This window comes from Ambystoma mexicanum, chromosome 13 (genome assembly GCF_040938575.1).
Source record: "Ambystoma mexicanum isolate Mex_15411 chromosome 13, UKY_AmexF1_1, whole genome shotgun sequence".
Taxonomy (NCBI): Eukaryota; Metazoa; Chordata; class Amphibia; order Caudata; family Ambystomatidae; genus Ambystoma; species Ambystoma mexicanum.
Genome location: NC_090938.1, coordinates 799,055,526 through 799,072,340, shown reverse-complemented (window position 1 = coordinate 799,072,340; position 16,815 = coordinate 799,055,526).

Genomic DNA, 16,815 nt, shown 5'->3' with positions numbered 1-16,815 from the left:
TTTTAAAGTAAGAACGTGAATGTATATCACTATTGTTTGATTATACACATTTAAAGAAACTCGAAAATATCAGGAGTTACATTTTGATGTAAATTGATGATGCAGACACAAAGGGGGCGGAATAAGCAAATGTGATTAATGTGGGGCTGTTAAGTAAACCAGAAGTGTTTGAGATACAGTTATGGGGGGGGGGGGCGCTGGGTGGTATTTGTTAATGTTAATGTTAAAGGATATTTGTACCGTGCACTATCACCACCGGAGTGGTCCCCTGGTGCTTTGGCGGATCTGAAAAGGAAAGGGGGTGGGCGGGAGTTAGCGGCAGTGCTTTAAGTGGGCCGGGGCCTGCCGGGGCCGGGCCCCGGCAGTCTCCAGAAAGTGGGGCTGAGCCGGGGCCCAGCCGGGGCCCCCGTCCCACACAACATTGGCGGGATGCATTATCCCGCCGCGGCCGAAGCCGCGACGGGAAATGCGCCCGTCATTATGTCGGCCAAGCAGACAGAAGTGCCAGCCAGCCACAGCTACGCTGAGGCTGGCGGCACTTCTGTCAGTGTAACTCCCTCTGATGACCCCTCATCAGGGTCATCAGAGGAAGTTACTGTCCCTTTGTTTTCCCTCCCCAGGTCACTGACCCCCGCGGGCTCCGTGATCTAATATGCAGATTAGATCACGGAGCCCGCGGGTTCGCAGAGGGTGAAAGACGCCTCGGGCTCAGTGATCTATGTGCTCTGAGCAGATAGATCACAGAGCCCGAGGTGCCTTTCTCCGTCGACAAAGCTTTATAAAAGATGCCTTGAACTGTGTACGTTTCAAGCCATCTTTTATAAAGGTAGAAATATTTCTATGTTTATAAAAGACGGCTTGAAACGTGCACAATTCAAGGCATCTTTTATAAAGCTTTGTCGACGGACAAAGCCACCTTGCAGTTTGTTTTGTCCGTCATCAACGCTTTATAAAAGATGCCTTGAATTGTTTACGTGTCAAGCCATCTTTTAGAAACATAGAAACATGTTACAAATATCTATGTTTATAAAAGGTGGCTTGAAAAGTACACAAACCATAGTAAGGTAAGCACACAAGTGTGCGTAACTTACTATGGTTTGTGCACTTTTCAAGCCACCTTTTATAAACATAGAAATATGTAACATTGCTATGTTTATAAAATATGGCTTGAAAAGTACACACACCATAGTAGTACGCATACAAACATATAAATGCTCACATACATTTATATATTTGTTTGCGCACCTTACTATGATTTGTGCACTTTTAGGCCACGCCCACAATGAAAGCCACGCCCCCAAACGAGGGCCCCCCCTCAATTTCTTACCCCACTTAAAGCACTGGTTAGCGGGAAGGAGCGGGATATGTGCAAGAAACCAGTGATGTGCTGTTGACAGCTTCAGTTCGGTTAACACTGTTCGCTGAGCTTGGGGGTGCTTTCCGGTCAGTAGCCGCCGTGTGCTGTAGTGGGTTGTTTTGTTGCAGTGTAGTGACGTTTGTGCGATTTGTTGTGCTTTAGGGTTGTGGTTGTGTTTGGTTAGTTTGAGAGGTGTATACAGAGGGGTGAAATTGAAAGTGGGTTGGTTATTGGCCTCGCTATCTAGAAGTGATATGTCCTAAATTTTCACATACTTTCTAGATATGGCGCTTGAATATCTCTGCATTTCTATCTGGATCTGGCACTGGCTAATATTCACAATCCTATCTATATATGACGCACGCCAATATTCACAATGATATCCAAATGTGGCACTGGCCCACCTTCGAAATCCTGTCTAGATGCGAAGCAAGCTAGCATTCACAATTCTGCCTAAATGTGCCATTGGTAATATTCCCTGTGTAGTCTAGATGTGGCAATGGCTAATATTCGCTATTCTATCAAGATGTGGCGCTGGCTGACATTCACAATCCTATCTAGATGCGACACAGGCTAATGTTCAAAATTCTATCTAATTGTGGCACTTGCTAACATTCACAATCCTATCTAGATGCGACACAGGCTAATGTTCACAATTCTATCTAAGTGTGGCACTTGCTAACATTCACAGTTCTAAGTGTGGCACTTGCTAACATTCACAGTTCTAAGTGTGGCACTTGCTAACATTCGCAATTCTATCTAAGTGTGACACTTGCTAACATTCACAATCCTATCTCGATGTGACGCATGCTAATGTTCATAATTCTATCTAAGTGTGGCACTTGCAAACATTCACAATTCTATCTAAGTGTGGCACTTGCTAACATTTACAATCCTATCTAGATGCAACGTAGGCTAATGTTCATAATTCTATCTAAGTATGGCACTTGCAAACATTCACAATTATATCTAAGTTTGGCAATTGCTAACCTTCACAATTCTATCTAAGGGCCTCATTACACGGTAGGTGCTAAGGGTTTACCGGTACCAGTATTTTACTGGTACCGGTAAACCCTTAACGCCTTACTACGAGGTCCCTTTGCAGGTTGGGGAATTTAACGCCTGCTTTTTGCAGGCGTTAAAAACCAACCCGCAAAGGGACCAGGGAGCTAATTACTGTACCGCAATTTGCGGTGCCGTAATTAGCACCTTCCACATTCCCATTATGCCCTATGGGGCAAGAATGGGGAAGGGCAATGGGGGAAGGGGGAATTACCGCCCCACCAACCTTGGAATAGGGCGGTAATTCCCCTTTCCACCAAGGCGGTGCCGGTATTTTACCAGCATGGACCAAGGTGCTAATAGCACCTTGGTCCACCGCCATCCGTGTAATGAGGCCCTAAGTGTGGCATTTGCTGACCATCACAATTCTATCTAAGTGTGGCACTTGCTAACATTCACAATCCTATCTCGATGTGACGCATGCTAATGTTCATAATTCTATCTAAGTGTGGCACTTGCTAATATTCACAATTCTATCTAAGTGTGGCACTTGCTAACCATCGCAATTCTATCTAAGTGTGGCACTTGCTAACCTTCGCAATTCTATCTAAGTGTGGCACTTGCTAACATTCACAATTCTATCTAAGTGTTGCACTTGCTAATATTCACAATTCTATCTAAGTGTGGCACTTGCTAACATTCACAATCCTATCTAAGTGTGGCATATTCCACATTCCGTATACTTGCCACAATTAAAGTAGGGGGCTCATTTGTGATGAGGTCAGTAAAATGCCATGGATGCATCTAACTGCTGTGTGAGTAGGTACATGTGTTTTTGTATCCAACATAGGAATTTGTGAGGGGTTCAGTCAACTTCTAGACCTGGATCAGGACCCATTGTCTGTGAAATAGTTCCAGATAGTCCAGGTGGGATCCTATACAATGCCATTGATAATAATTTGTTTCCTATCTTTCCTAGTTGGCATTTGGTGTTCTCTTAGTAGCAAAATGATCTTGCCCATCGTGTGTAGCTAATTAATGAATTTGAATCACCCCAGTTGGAGGACACTGGATCGCTACTGAAAGATAACTTAAATCAAGTACATTGTTACTTTGGTGTGAGATAGAATTGTAAACATTTATCAATTAAATGATTAGTTGCAGAACAGAATACAGTGCAGCAATCGAGCTAGAGTTCAGTAGAATATAAACCAACATAAAAGCATTACATTATAAGTTCACAAAAAGGTCTATGAGCGCCACTATCGAGAATGAAAACAGCCAAATAACATGTTCTATGGAAAGGTGCAGACTTGGGAGGGCCCACAACTACGTTTTAGCTCACTGTACCTTTCACAGAGGAGAAATATCAATTTGCATATTAGTCTGGTTCCACCCATGTAGGCAGTCCAGCACCAAAATGCTAGGCAATTCTCCTATGAACAAGGGTACCAACTGCAACCCCAGACATGTTTTTCAGCCTAGTCAGGCCTCTCTAAGCACAGTGAGTAAGGGGTCCACGTCTGGATTACCCTGGGTAACAGAGGGTGAATCCCCATGCTCCTAAAAATACACAAAAAAGGTCTAGGAGCCCCACAGCATTAAATTATAAGGAACTGCAAGAAACAAATTGATAATTAGTGATCATAATACAATCGAATTGACAGCTGTTAACAATGCTGGTGATCGGAATAAGTAAATAAGAAATAGATTAACAGTAACTCCTCTTGAATAGAGAACAAGTCTTGTGAAGACATAACATTTGAGAACATTCACTACCAGAACATTAACTTTGCTCAACAACATTGTGAAGTATCTTGATTCAACAGTGTAGTTGGTCATATACAGAGCTCTTCACCATTGCTACAACCAGCAGTGTTGGCCTATACCTAGTATGCAAGTACAGGCTGTATGAACAAACGCTAGCTCTTTTTATATGCATGATAATTCAAGTAAGACAAAAAAAGATATGTGATTTTGAACCGTCAAGCGATCGCGTCATCCCTTTCGCACAGTGCAGCGGCCATCTTACTTTGGGCTTTAAATTTCCATAACTTGGTTGGATCAGCTTTGTCATATACTTTATTGCTGTTACAAAAGAAAAAGATGATGAGAATCACAACCGTGCATTGACATTTTTTTTGCTATCAGTCCCTCCAACATCAATGCCCAAAGAACCTTTCATAAGAAGTAATCTAAACAGAACAAAGTTGGTCCCTCAAAGTTTCAGGAATTAAAGCTGAAGACCTTGAATTGTCATAATTCTGCCTCAATGAGTAATCCTCACTCTAATGTTGAATTACAAACTCTTTCCAGCAGAAGTCACCATGAAGGGTGAAAGTGAGCAGACAATTGTAAAGTACGTGCAGCGGGAAGCGGCGTGCTGAGAAGATGTCCTTTATTATGGCCTCACGTCCCGTCCTACTATATAATACTCTGCTGGAAGGCTAACTTGGGCTATATGTTTGTCTTCAGTGAAATCTGGCTCATCCCCACCAGGGAGAATGTGTTGTTAGAAAATAATTATTTGAGTCTCAGCAGTACAACTTTACTTTGAGCCTCTTTTTCAGATCTTAATCTTAGAGCCACCCTGGGATGTCTCGACCTGTCTACGGGATAGTAAAGCATTGTGTACCCATAATAGACAGTTCGGATCTGTTGTTGTTTTTTCAGTCCAAGGTGCAAACTCTATTTTTATACCCATTTGCTTACATTCCTCTGTGAGGTTTAACAGTGACCTGGGACATACAGGAGTCTAACAACCTTTAAGTTGTTACGGTTTTTCAAAAATGGCTTCTCTTTGCCTTCTTTTTCTGTCCCCTTTTTTGTAAGCGTCACACCAGCGCTCCCTAAGGAAAGTTTTCCCAAATCTTGGGGACGGGACAGGGACAGGAAGTTGTTTTCCATCTATCCTTCTGTCTTCTACACCGACTCTGCATCTCCTTGGTCATTGTCTTTTAGCGCAAATTTCTTGTGTAAATGGGATTTCCCCACTGCCTTTCTTGAACTACATTCAGTTGTGTGTTGCCCTCCTTCTCTGTGTTAAAAAGTACTGAGAAGATGCCCAGCTGAAGAGGACACATGCTCCCAGACCGATGCGCAACTTACCAGAGGTTCGTAGAATCGGGAGAGAAAGCAGACTGAACACTGAAGGATCGCTGTGAAGCCTGATAACAAGAGGGAGCCGCCGCAGAGGACCGGTGAGTTGGCTGAATGTGAATGTTGACCCTGCGGTGCTCCATACAAGAAAACTGTTACAATATAACAATTTTGAATAACGAACAATTGACAAATCAAAGCAGAAACTATTTTCTGAATATCAAATAAGTAGATAAAGTTCCCTTTTTAAGTGATTAAGTCCCTCCCCAGGAGTCTGGCGATATCCAGGTGATGATACTGCTGGGATACCGCCAGTGCAAAGAGCGTTACCGCTACTCGGTCCAGCGATATTAGTGTCAGATCATGAGTGTAAGCTCCAATTCCCCATTGGGTCCATAGACCCAATGGGGTTAGGGGGGGCGCTATTATCTCTGGTGATAATAGCGCCAAAACGGGTGGTACTCTACCTTTTTGAGATCTCAGCTGGAGGAGACTTGTAACGCAAACCGATATCCGTCAAGAGGCTATCTAGAAGCTGTTGAGAGACCCTTTGAGAATAATTCTTCCATATGTAGTTCTCAGTTTGGGGAAAACTGGAGCACAAATTGTCAAGAGACTATTAGAAAAGGGAGTGCTTGTTCAACTCTCCTTCCAATAGAGATTTGTGTGGAGGATATTAGAATTAATATTGCCATCAAGTTTGAAAGTAGTTGTAGGTGTTTTTCTTCCTTCCAGGCGACTGACTATACCAGTAAAGGGCTTATAGTGGTTAGTCCTGGCAGGCGAGTAGACCAGGAAAGAAGATGGTGGTTTGATAAAATATATTTGTGTTGAAAGAACCTCTGTTGAATTAAGATAATCCATTCACTTTATCATTTGTTTGACAAGCAGTTGCATTACTAAGACAAGTTGATTTGCTATCCTGACAAAAGTATTTCATTTTTGAATGTATTAAGAAAGATTGAAGTGCTATCTTGACAAAAAGTAGTTCCTTTGAAGAAGATGTTACATGGTAACAGAGAAATTGCATTTGTTTGACCTTGTGTTTGTCAAGGAAAATCAGTTATCCTTTCCAGAGGGATATTGTGGAAAAATCAAATTGTTTTGAATTTTCAACTAATCGTGGTGGAAAGGACATTTGTTGTATCCCAGAAAAAGATGCAGTGGTTCACAAAGACTTTTGTATTACCTTGATCAGAATTGTAATCAAAGTATTTCTGAATTGATCCTGGGGAAGGGAGTCCAACCCTGGTTGCAAGGATTGCTTTAACAAACTTTTAAGTTTGAATTACCAAATTGTTTTGTTGAACTGAAGTTAGTCATATTTTCCTTGTATTATTTTGTTGTGTGTATTAGTGTGAGGGTCAGAGATATTTTGGACACTAGGTAATATTAGTTTGCTAGACAGGGACCCCTTTATTAGGATAGGGAAAGTGAGGCATTTATCAGACCCCTTTTTATTGGAATAAATGGCAAATCTTGAGAAATTACCTTTGTGTCCGTCTCGCATTTCTGACCCCTCACAACTCCCTGACTGTGACAAAAGGACTAATGCTCTGCAGGAGTATAGGGATGAGTAGTGGCTAAACAGCCTACTCAGCATTGCGCTACTACTAAACCAGCAGTGATTCCAGTCATAAAGGTAAACAGTCCAACGTGTATACCTCCTTTGCCTTTTGTGGTAGCGTTAACCAAGGGCAGGCTGTACTCTCAGGAGTGAGGTGATAACAATAGCAACCCAAAAAGCAATAGCACAAGGACTCAAAAATAAAAGAATGTCCAGTGAAGGTTCTACAAATGTATATATACCCTAATAAAACAACAAAAATACAATCAACTAACTCAAAACCCCAGCAAAAAGCACCTCTATGAAGAGCACAGAAAATGTAGACTGGTTTGCTATGGCACTATGGGTACACGAGCAGGGTTGATCAGACAAGAAATTGCAGCAATATCACCCTTCAAAGGATATTTTCCTGAAGAAAAAGATGGGAAAGGGAAAGTCACTATGGATCCAGGCAATTAAGATTCCAATATATAAAAAGGGTGATAGACAGGACCCGAGTAGTTTATGGGCCATTTCACTTTTGGATGTGTCTGAAAACTGTCCTGTCGTTTAATTTTGGGAAAGTTACAATCATGGGTGAGGAGTAAACAACTAACCAACCCTTTGCAATCAGGCTTTGTAAAGGGCATTGGAACCATTCCTAATATAATTACCCTGAACATGATCCAGGCTCAGCAGGCGGATCAAAGGCAGCCCCTTTATATGGGGTTTATTGACTTCAGAGCTGCTTTCGACTCCGTAGATAGAACCTTGCTGTACCAAAAGTTAAAACTGTATGATTGTCCACACTCTCTCATGTCACTAATAATTCTCTTCCATACAAATACAACAATGAGAGTTCATACTACCTTGGATGGTAAATTATCACCGGAAATTGTGACACAGCGTGGCCTAAAACAGGGGTGTGCATTGGCAGCCTTTCTATTCAACTTCTTTATTATAGATCTGGGTTGTGAATTTATTAACTGTGATGGAGACACCCCCAGATTAGGAGTTCAGAAAATACCATGCCTGCTATATGCGGATGACCTTGTTTTGTTTTCACAACCGCTGCAGGGCCTCTGGCGTATGCTTCTACGTTTGGTGGAATATGTGCATGCAAACAAATTGGTGATTAATATAGCAAAATCCCAAATAATAAGGTTTAGCACCTGTTTTGGAGCAAAGAGGCAGTCACTCTCATGGACGCTTCAGGACACCAAGTCATTAAGCGTTACCCAGTATAAATATTTAGGGTTAGCAATTAATAATAGGAAGATTAGGAGAGACGACGAGTTAGCAGCCCGGAACAAACTGCAGCACCTAATTTCCCAGTCACAAATTTTAATTAATAAGCATGGGAAATTTTCTCTGAAACATACTGTGTTGTTTTACAAAATGAAGGTGTTGCCGATTATGCTTTATGATGTGGAGGGATGGTTGCCAGAAAAACAAGAGTATTGGGATGCACTGGAATCAATGTATTGGAAGCAGATATTATCTCTCGCAAATAGTGTCCTTATAGTGGTTATACGCCACAAATTTGGATTGTTATCACTCTATTCCCAGGCATTGTGGAAACAGTGCACGTTTTTCCATAAATGTTTGTTGGGATTAAAGAGTGGAAGCATCTTGGAGGTAATAGCCTACAATCTGCTTAAATCTGGAAGTGCATTCCCTAGGATATGGCAGAACCATGTGATGGATAAGCTGGTGGAGGCGGATGTGTCCACAGAATTGTTATTGAATCCTGATCGAGCAAAAGTTAAACATTTTTTAACAGATTGGGCAATGAATGTAACAAGATGCACCCAATATAAAGACTTCAATATCTTTACCTTTGCAATGAAGCGATATGGAACTATGGCGTCTTATTTAGTGAAATGCCCTTCGCCTAAGGTCTGTTCGGATTATCTAAGGGTTAGAGTCAACTTGTGGAGCACTCGAGAGGTTCTCTGCAAAAGGAAATTGTTGCCAATTGAACAAAACTACTGTAGATATTGCCTTGTTTTTCAACAAAGAGAAACATTACAACATTTGTTGGTGGAATGTAAAGCGTTAAGTGGAGTGAGAGCAAGATGTTTTGATAAAGTGATTTCAATTCATTCAAATATGGCAACTGCTGTTTTCAAACACACTTGTAAGGGTACAAATAGCGTTAGTACAATTTTTACGAATGATACTACCACGAGTGAAGGAAATGTAAAGTGCAATCAGTTCAGTAAGCAATGGTTGAGAACAGTAGCTGTTGTAACTGTGCAGATGTTTGGTTATTATTGGGTTTCCTTTTCTGTATGTCTCGTGGAATTTTATGTGTTTTCATGTCATTGTGGTAATATAAGTCATTGATTTGTAGTCGCTTAGTTTTAGACTTGTAAATTGACTCTGTTGTACTTGTTCCTTAACATGTGTTTTTAGTTTTTGTTTTTATTTTGTATTTAGTAGTTCGAATGGTGGAACGATGTATCTATTAAAATATTTGAAAAGTTGCTCTGGCAACTAAAACAAATTAAAAAAAAAGAAAAAAAAAGAAAGTCACTATGGTCCCAGAAAGTGGATCAGGGAGGCAGGGCCTCTTGGTAGTACCTTATCCTTTGTCTTGGGTGGCTCGACAACATTGAACTGAGCTTCTCTGCGGTTTTCTGGTGGTTGAATTGTCTTCATGTTGATGTGACTTCTGTTGATCTAATGCTGAGTCAGCATCGACAAGGGCTCTGTGCTGTTAGCATCAGTGCTTGAGACAATCAATGTGTCCCTCAAGTTCGAGTTGGCAGTTGAGACAATGGTTCCGCTGGGCTGAGTGAGTCTGTGACACGATGGCTTGCAGTAGTTCTAATTGGTGATCAAGACTAGGTCCTGTTGGAAACTGTGCATGAAAATGCAGCAAGGTGCTGTGGCATAGCAGAAGGAGTCAGACTCACGTTGGACATTTTTAACTCGTTTATTTAAATAAGAAAAATGCCCCACTCACTGTGATGATTTGCAATGTGTCAGCACTTCTCCTCAAGGGGGAGCCCCTTCTTATTAGGCTAGAGAGGTGAGGCTGCTACCCGATAGTCCCCTTATGGGTGGGTTAATGTGGGAGGACCTAGTGGGGAGGCACTCCCTCTTTGGGGACAAGGACAGCCATCTTTGGGTTAGCCCAGAGAATAATAAAACACCTCCATGTTCCCTAGCCCATCCTTCCATCCCATCCTTCCACCCCCAACCTTCTTGTTGAAAGCAGAACCATATATTACTGTGATTCAAAAGAAACAAATGGTCTTGAAAACACCAAGATGAGGAAGAACACAGAGAACACAAAGACTGCTTTCAATACAGGTACTAAGACAAAGTGACCAAGTGGAGGCATAGCAATCAACCTGTCAAAAGTAACAAGGGATTTTTGACAGTCCACCCCTCGAGAACGGGCATTGTATAACAATGGACTAGTAAAGTCGTCAACCCCAGCCCGAAGCTCAGCTGCAGCACCTGCTGGGAGAAGCAACATACGCAGTGACTGTTCGGCACAGGAAATTCTAAATCTGGTTGCAGACCCGAGGAGAAGAAGGACAGAGGACACCAGTGGTCGGCCGTGTGAGTCCTCACAGGGTTCTGCAGGAGAGGACCTGTGCACAATGCTACGGGCAAGAAGTCGGGCAATCCCTACATGCCTTACCACAAGGCATACCACTGATATACTCCTGAAGGGTAAATAGTGCATCCAACCACCTCCTTCTCATACCAGTTGGGAATAGAAGCCCACGGGCCACCAGGGAATGGTCTGGGACCCTGTCCACCACAACAGTGGGGAAGAGAAGCCCACTGGCCACCAGGGAATGGTCTGGGACCCTGACCACCATAACAGTGAGAATGAGAAGCCCACTGGTCTGGGACCCTGTCCACCATAACAGTGGAAAAGAGGAAACCACTTGCCATACAAGAAGGGTCTGGGACCCCATCAGAAGTAAACCAAAGCATAGAGGACATCTTCTGCATTATAGTGGTGGAGATAAATCCACTAGTTAAGACAGAAGGGTCTGGGATACTAACACGTTTTGGGACATTGTTGAAAACAAGTCACAGAGGCAAAGTGAATATCAAGCGGAAAGCAGTAAGAAGGAACTGTATCAAGCTGTACCAGGAGAAGATGTCTTGAACTGAGAGTTAAGCTGAAGAAGCCAGGGGAATGTAGTCGTTTCCTCTGGCCTTGGTGTGAATTGTACCAAACCACACCAGGGTAAGGGAGTCATTCCCCCCTGGTTCTATTGGCAGTTGTACAGAGCCACACCAGGAGAAGGGAGCCATTCAGCTGGAAGAGAGCATTGTGTAAAGACTGTTTGAAACATGCATGCCCGGGGAAGGGAGTCATTCCTCAAGGTATATTTGTTTTGAAGGAACATTTCATTGAACCCCAGCCAAGAAGCAGGAAAAGGGAGCCATTCTCCTTAAAGAAGGAACTTCCTGTTAGTTATCTTTTTAGTTGTAGTGTGAGGGACAGAAGTAGGTTTTTGACACAAGCCAGTGGAATTTACTTTGAGGGATGTTCTGACAGACACTTTTAGTATTAGTTTTGAGGCAGGGAAACCACTCTTAGAAGTTAGGGATAGTAATGATCCCTTTTTACTTCAAAATCAAAGTCTATAACCAAAATCATGCCACCTTTGTGTCAGAATCCTTCTTTGACACCCTTACACTGCCCTAACAAAACTAGCTAAGGGTGCTCGTCAGTCATCAAAAGTCCAAAGAAAAATGTCCTCAGTCCAAAACCTATTTTTATCTGACCCTGCCACTAAAACTAATAACTAAAGATTGCCAGTATCTATGTCTTCTGGCACCTTCCTTTTAGCCACATGTCTTGGAGCTTTATTTCAGGGGTTTTCCACTTGCAACAAGTCTGATTTTGCCACTATCTGGAAACAAGTAAGTAGTAACTAGGTGTGAGGGGTCTGAAATGTGAGGCGGACAACTTTGTGAGTGGTTTTCAAAAGATGCAATTTTATTAAATAAAAAGGTTGGATACACGCCTCACTATCCCTACCATGACGAGGATTTTCCTGCCTAAAATAAACTAAAGGAAACACTCTAACAAAGGATATCTGTCCCTCAGACTTATACATACAGTAATTCAATAAGGTAATGCATGGCAGTTCAAAGGGAACACAAATATAACAATTGAATTTGCAATATGACAACAGTCTCTCCTTGCAATCTGGGTGAATTCCCCTTCCCCAGATTCAAGCAGGATTTTGCTCCACAGTTCCTAAACGAAACAAGGAAATCTTGGTTTGTAATAAAGTTCCACCACAGCTCTTTGTGACTCCAACTTTACAACAGAAAGTTCCAGCACTCCAGTAATTCAACAAAGAACAAATAAAAGTTCCTTTCTCTTCCTTGAGCAAGAGTAAGATTCTGAATCATCCTTTTCACATAAAGAATTGTTTATTAGTTCATCAACAGCAACAATAATTGTCTTTGTCAGGGTGTTTAGCCACAACTGAGTATTTCTGAAGAAATATAACTCCTCTACAGCAGTGTTATACAGTTCTTTTGTCAGCAATCTAAATTGTCTTTATCAGTACCACTTTATAGCACTTCAACATTTACCTGGTTTATTTCCGTGCCAGGACTACTCCCTCAATCACACCTGGTTTACTCCCAGGCCAGGCCTACTGCTTCAGAGGTTTGCCACTCGGGGATACTCCCCTGCCCGAACAGCGGTTCGCACTCAGTGATAAATTCATTATATCGTAGTGCCCATTAGGGTTGCCTGTATGAGTCACCCTCTATAGTTATTCACATCCTTGTATACATTTTACCACAATTAATTTTAAACATTGGTCAGATACTTTCTGTCATTGTCTAATCCACAGCCATCCAAAGAGCCACCTGCTATGCAAATCCCACCGATGCATTTGCTGACTCATTAACTACAGCTCACCATGTAAATTCTATCTGTACTAATGTCATCACACTGCCTGATTGTGCTGTTGTTACATGGCCTGCCGCCCCCGCACTAATGCTGGTCAATGATGTTGCTGATACTATGTTAATCATTGATGCTGTTGATGATTTTGATGCTACACTGCCTGTTGCCCCCTCACTAATGATGGTCAATCATGCTGCTGATGCTATGTTGGTCTATGATGCTATTGATGCTATGTTGGTCAATGATGTTGTTGATACTAGTGTTGCCCCACCCACCACAGCCATTGACCAAGGGACCTCGCAACCCTCATCATCAGCCACCCCATCTAGCATCTCTTCTACACAGCTTAACTGCACCCTGGTGCACTCCCGCTCGATCCCAGCTCACACTCTTGATGTGCATGACCTTATCGTTAAGGATAAGCTCGACCTTCTCTTTCTTTGTGAGGCCTGGCTACAAGACACCTCTGAGCCTGCTCTCTCCCTTGCCGTTAATACTGGTTACACCATATTTAGGCAGGATCGGGTAGGCCAAAGGGGGGGGGGGGGGTTTATAGCTAAGGACACTCGACATCAGAAGAACTCAAGGTGAACTAGGACCCAATTCAGAATACCTCCTCATCATCCTCATCAAACTCGAAATTTCACCAAACCCCACCATTGCATTCCATCTTGTGTATGGCCTGCCAGGCCCCCCCCCCACTGACTTCCAAGAGGTCCTCGTCCACACACTTTCAGACAACCTGAAAAAAACGACCAAAGTAGTATTACTGGGTGATCTCAATCTGGGGCTAGACGACACCAACGATGCTAACGCCTCCGCCTTGCAAAAAGCACTAGCCACACTGGGGCATTTCCAAGCCATCACCAAGCCTACACATATTAAAGGACATACCCTTGACTGGGTCGCACAACATAATTGCCCCATTCTCCTCCCCACCAAATCCCCTATCCCTTGGTCCAACCACTTCTGTATCAACTTTCACATCGACACCTCCACGGGACCAGCTAAACCTACCATCTTTCTCCCTGTCGCACTCTCTGGACGCTCAAAGAAGTTGACTAAAGATACTCTCCTTCCCCACCTGCTTGTTCCAGCTCTGCAACCACCATTCCCCAATGATCCCGTCCTCCCAGCCAGTACTTTGAACCAGGTCATAACTACGGCAGTAGATACCATTGCCCCCCTCACCTCCAAAAAAGCAAAGAAAACTAAGCACTCCAATGCCTGGTTCTCACAAGAACTCATGGACCTTCGCACCAAAAAGAGGGCATTGCTTGCCACATGGAAGAGAAACCCTACTGAAACCTCCAAAACTGCCTTTAAGGCCATTGCTAGAGAATATAAAACAGCCATTACACAGGCTAAAGCTGCATCATACAACACAAGGATTAACAATGGCAACTCTGAGACAAACGAGATCTTTGCTATTTTCAGGGAGCTGGAGTCGCCCTCAGCTCCCCCATCCACCCCCATCAAGGACGAGGCTTGGTGCAACCAAATTCAAGCGGCCATACTAGACAAACTCGACTCCTTGCATACCAAAATTCTAGCTCACCAAAAAGCTCTATTCTCGCTGTTAGCCTGTCCCACGGCACCCCCAATTGGTAACACCTCCAACCAAGTACCAAAGTTTGAATTCGCTGACATGAGCGAATCTGACGTCATTGCCTTCATAAAGTCATCCAATTGTAAGGGTAACACATGCCTGGCTCACATCATCAACTAAAGATCTTGGACAAAGCAGCTTACCTGCAAGTTCAAAAATGCATTGAGGACAACCCCCTTCTTGGACTACACCAGTCCGGCTTTCGTCCTTGTCATGGCACCGAAACGGCACTACTTCACCTAAAAAATCAAATGATGATCTGAGAGACACAGGCAAACTGGCGCTCCTCCTCCTCCTAGACCTCTCAGCGGCCTTTGATCTGGTAGATCATAAAACCCTATGCCACCATCTCTCCTCCACAGCCAATTTATCCCTGAAGCGGTGTGAATGGATAACCTGGTTCCTTTAGGAGAGAGTATTGAAGGTTTTCTCGGACTCCTCTAAGGCCATCCCCAGTCCTATCACATGTGGCGTCCCACAGGGCTCCTGCATAGCCCCCACCCTTTTCTAACCTCTTCACCAGGTCCCTGTTCAGAATCCTTGATGCCCTGTGCATCTCCTATACCAATTATGCAGATGACACCCAGGTGCTCATCCCACTCTCTGGTGACTATCCAACTGATATGAACACCCTCAACTTCATTTACTCCACAATTCAATCATGGATGGCAGATAATTGGCTCTGCCTAAATAGTGAGAAAACTGAACTTGTGTTGGATCCCCCTCCACACTGGGTAAACTCGACAAGAAGTATCACTCATTCACCATTGACAACATTCCTATCACAGTTTCCCAAGTGATCAAGACATTGGCCGTGTACCTTGAACCTAGCCTTATCATGGACAGGCAGGCCAATGCCATTGCCTCCTCTGCAGCATAGCACTCTAAATTGATCAATGTTGTTAGGCCATTTTTGTCTCAACAGAACTGTATCACTATAGCCAGGGCCAACAGTGGCTATAGATTGGATTATTGCAATGCCCCCTTTATTGGAACCTCCCAAAAAAATCTGGCTAAACTCCAGATAGCACAGAATAATGCCTTAAGGGCCGCAACAGGCATCTCACGCAGGGAGCACATTTCATGGGTCAGGAGGCAGGTGCACTGGCCACTCATCAAGGAAAGGGTTGTCTTCAAAACACTTGCCCTCACGCATAAATGTCTTCACGGTCTGACACCTATGTACCTAGCACAGAGGATCACCAAACAAACAGCATCCAGACCCTCAAGGTCAGCCTTTGCCAACCGTATCACTTTCCTGACACGCGCAGAGTGTGTGCTGGAGGCTCCAGCTTCCCAACCATGGCTGCTACCCTCTGGAACAACCTCCCAGCCCAGATCAGTTCAATCGACTCTCATGCAGCCTTCCGTATGGCCTTAAGAACTAGGCTGTTTGTCTGAAAGGGTTTGTCCCAAAGAGCGTTGTATTGCATATGTAACCTCCCATCACCCATTGACTGTATTATGGATGAGTATGCCACACTATGTCATGCACTCACTGTACTATGTAATGTAACTTATGAGCAACTGTAACCTATGAAACTGTCTTTAAGCATCTATCCATGGGCAGCTTATTGTAACACTCAAGCAAGCCTTCGTAAATCTCCTTTGTAGCGCCTCAATGCCTAAGGTCTGTAGTGCACTCTACAAATCCAAAATAAATAAATAAATGAATAAAACACACATCCGTTCATAAGCCCTCCAGGTGTTGTTTAACAAGAATCTCTGCTTAAGAGTATTGGATCATAGCTCAAAATTGTTCAACAATATGTTCCCAATATAAGTTCACATTCACTATGACATAGAGCCTATTAGTGTTGCCTGTCATAGTCACCCTCTATAGATTTTCAAATCCTTGTTGAAATTTTTCACAATGTATCCTGATCACTGGTCAGATAATTTCTGTCATCTGGTCATCATAGTTGCCCACCTGTTTATCTGTGCAGTATGATTCTATAACTAGAACTAACTCATTAACTGGGAGAACAATATTTATTACACTCGGGACGTTGAATATCCATGTGCCTCCTGGCGAGAGTGCCAAATTGCTTGGGTGATAATGTTCACAAAGCTGTCAGACCCTGTTAGTAAAGCCACTTACCCTTAGCTTGATTAATGTGCTGCCATGTAGATTGGCCAATGAGTGGTTAAATGGATGCAAAATTAGACCAAGTGGTTCTACAAGTGAAGGAAATAGGATTTAGCACGATATTGTGGACTAAATCGCTTTTCGATATAAACAAGGGTCTTAGACCTATAGTTGTTGTCTAGGTAGCCCACCTTTGGCGTGAGTT